The sequence below is a fragment of the Taudactylus pleione genome, unplaced genomic scaffold (assembly GCF_031769625.1).
Source record: "Taudactylus pleione unplaced genomic scaffold, aTauple2 ptg002146l, whole genome shotgun sequence".
Lineage (NCBI taxonomy): Eukaryota > Metazoa > Chordata > Amphibia > Anura > Myobatrachidae > Taudactylus > Taudactylus pleione.
The window spans coordinates 217,501-220,000 of NW_028286540.1; the positions used below are offsets into that span (position 1 = coordinate 217,501).

The following is a 2,500-nucleotide window of genomic DNA, read 5'->3' on the forward strand; positions in this document are numbered from 1 at the left end:
TATTACATTTTACATTTAATTTTTTCAACTTATCAATGAATTTACTTGAGTTAAGAAGTAATAGAGGTCTAAATTTAATGCTTTTGAGCACCTACAGCCAAACCACACTGGACATGCCCAATCTCGTCTGATCTTGGAAACTATGCAGTGTTGTGCCTGGTTTGTACTTGGATGGGAGACCACCTGGGAATACCAGGTGCTGTAGGTAATTTTAGACAGCCAAAACATTGTTTTCTATTACATTCTACATTTCATTTTTTAAACTTATCAATGAATTTACTTGAGTTAAGAAGTAAAAGAGGTCTAAAGTTAATGGTTTTGAGCACCTACAGCCAAACCAGACTAGACATGCCCAATCTCGTCTGATCTTGGAAGCTATGCAGTGTTGGGCCTGGTTAGTACTTGGATGGGAGACCACCTGGGAATACTAGGTGCTGTAGGTAATTTTATACTGCCATAACATTCTTTTCTATTACATTTTACATTTCATTTTTCAACTTATCATTGAATTTACTTGAGTTAAGAAGTAAAAGAGGTCTAAACTTAATGTTTTTGAGCACCTACAGCCAAACCACACTGGACATGCCCAATCTCGTCTGAACTTGGAAGCTAGGCACTGTTGGGCCTGGTTAGTACTTGGATGGGAGACCACCTGGGATTACCAGGTGCTGTAGGTAATTTTATACTGCCATAACATTCTTTTCTATTACATTTTAAATTTAATTTTTTCAACTTATCAATGAATTTACTTGAGTTAAGAAGTAATAGAGGTCTAAAGTTAATGTTTTTGAGCACCTACAGCCAAACCACACTGGACATGCCCAATCTCGTCTGATCTTGGAAGCTATGCAGTGTTGGGCCTGGTTAGTACTTGGATGTGAGACCACCTGGGAATACCAGGAGCTGTAGGTAATTTTATACTGCCATAGCATTCTTTTCTATTAAAGTTTACATTTAATTTTTCAATTTATCATTGAATTTACTTGAGTTAAGAAGTAAAAGAGGTCTAAAGTTAATGTTTTAGAGCACCTACAGCCAAACCACACTGGACATGCCCAATCTCGTCTGATCTTGGAAGCTATGCAGTGTTGGGCCTGGTTAGTACTTGGATGGGAGACCACCTGGGAATACCAGGTGCTGTAGGTAATTTTAGACAGCCAGAACATTCTTTTCTATTACATTTTACATTTAATTTTTTCAACTTATCAATGAATTTACTTGAGTTAAGAAGTAATAGAGGTCTAAATTTAATGCTTTTGAGCACCTACAGCCAAACCACACTGGACATGCCCAATCTCGTCTGATCTTGGAAACTATGCAGTGTTGTGCCTGGTTTGTACTTGGATGGGAGACCACCTGGGAATACCAGGTGCTGTAGGTAATTTTAGACAGCCAAAACATTGTTTTCTATTACATTCTACATTTCATTTTTTAAACTTATCAATGAATTTACTTGAGTTAAGAAGTAAAAGAGGTCTAAAGTTAATGGTTTTGAGCACCTACAGCCAAACCAGACTAGACATGCCCAATCTCGTCTGATCTTGGAAGCTATGCAGTGTTGGGCCTGGTTAGTACTTGGATGGGAGACCACCTGGGAATACTAGGTGCTGTAGGTAATTTTATACTGCCATAACATTCTTTTCTATTACATTTTACATTTCATTTTTCAACTTATCATTGAATTTACTTGAGTTAAGAAGTAAAAGAGGTCTAAACTTAATGTTTTTGAGCACCTACAGCCAAACCACACTGGACATGCCCAATCTCGTCTGAACTTGGAAGCTAGGCACTGTTGGGCCTGGTTAGTACTTGGATGGGAGACCACCTGGGATTACCAGGTGCTGTAGGTAATTTTATACTGCCATAACATTCTTTTCTATTACATTTTAAATTTAATTTTTTCAACTTATCAATGAATTTACTTGAGTTAAGAAGTAATAGAGGTCTAAAGTTAATGTTTTTGAGCACCTACAGCCAAACCACACTGGACATGCCCAATCTCGTCTGATCTTGGAAGCTATGCAGTGTTGGGCCTGGTTAGTACTTGGATGTGAGACCACCTGGGAATACCAGGAGCTGTAGGTAATTTTATACTGCCATAGCATTCTTTTCTATTAAAGTTTACATTTAATTTTTCAATTTATCATTGAATTTACTTGAGTTAAGAAGTAAAAGAGGTCTAAAGTTAATGTTTTAGAGCACCTACAGCCAAACCACACTGGACATGCCCAATCTCGTCTGATCTTGGAAGCTATGCAGTGTTGGGCCTGGTTAGTACTTGGATGGGAGACCACCTGGGAATACCAGGTGCTGTAGGTAATTTTATACTGCCATAACATTCTTTTCTATTACATTTTACATTTAATTTTTTCAACTTATCAATGAATTTACTTGAGTTAAGAAGTAATAGAGGTCTAAAGTTAATGTTTTTGAGCACCTACAGCCAAAACACAGTGGACATGCCCAATCTTGTCTGATCTTGGAAGCTATGCAGTGTTCG

The 2,500-nt window shown here is 37.6% G+C and overlaps 2 non-coding genes and 9 pseudogenes across 2 annotated transcripts; all 11 read left to right on the plus strand.

Moving 5' to 3' along the window:
• The first annotated feature begins 89 nt into the window (after positions 1-89).
• On the plus strand, positions 90-208 carry LOC148434614 (5S ribosomal RNA; annotated as a pseudogene).
• Positions 209-324: 116 nt separating this feature from the next.
• LOC148434615 (5S ribosomal RNA) lies at positions 325-443 on the plus strand (annotated as a pseudogene).
• A 115-nt stretch (positions 444-558) lies between these two features.
• On the plus strand, positions 559-677 carry LOC148434616 (5S ribosomal RNA; annotated as a pseudogene).
• Positions 678-793: 116 nt separating this feature from the next.
• Positions 794-912, plus strand: LOC148434617 (5S ribosomal RNA; annotated as a pseudogene).
• A 115-nt stretch (positions 913-1,027) lies between these two features.
• Positions 1,028-1,146, plus strand: LOC148434618 (5S ribosomal RNA). The gene has a single exon (XR_015876646.1). It is a non-coding gene; the product is annotated as a 5S ribosomal RNA (ribosomal RNA).
• Positions 1,147-1,262: 116 nt separating this feature from the next.
• LOC148434619 (5S ribosomal RNA) lies at positions 1,263-1,381 on the plus strand (annotated as a pseudogene).
• A 116-nt stretch (positions 1,382-1,497) lies between these two features.
• Positions 1,498-1,616, plus strand: LOC148434620 (5S ribosomal RNA; annotated as a pseudogene).
• A 115-nt stretch (positions 1,617-1,731) lies between these two features.
• Positions 1,732-1,850, plus strand: LOC148434621 (5S ribosomal RNA; annotated as a pseudogene).
• A 116-nt stretch (positions 1,851-1,966) lies between these two features.
• Positions 1,967-2,085, plus strand: LOC148434622 (5S ribosomal RNA; annotated as a pseudogene).
• Positions 2,086-2,200: 115 nt separating this feature from the next.
• Positions 2,201-2,319, plus strand: LOC148434623 (5S ribosomal RNA). Its single transcript, XR_015876648.1, has one exon. It is a non-coding gene; the product is annotated as a 5S ribosomal RNA (ribosomal RNA).
• Positions 2,320-2,435: 116 nt separating this feature from the next.
• LOC148434624 (5S ribosomal RNA) overlaps positions 2,436-2,500 on the plus strand; it is a 119-nt pseudogene continuing 54 nt past the window's right edge.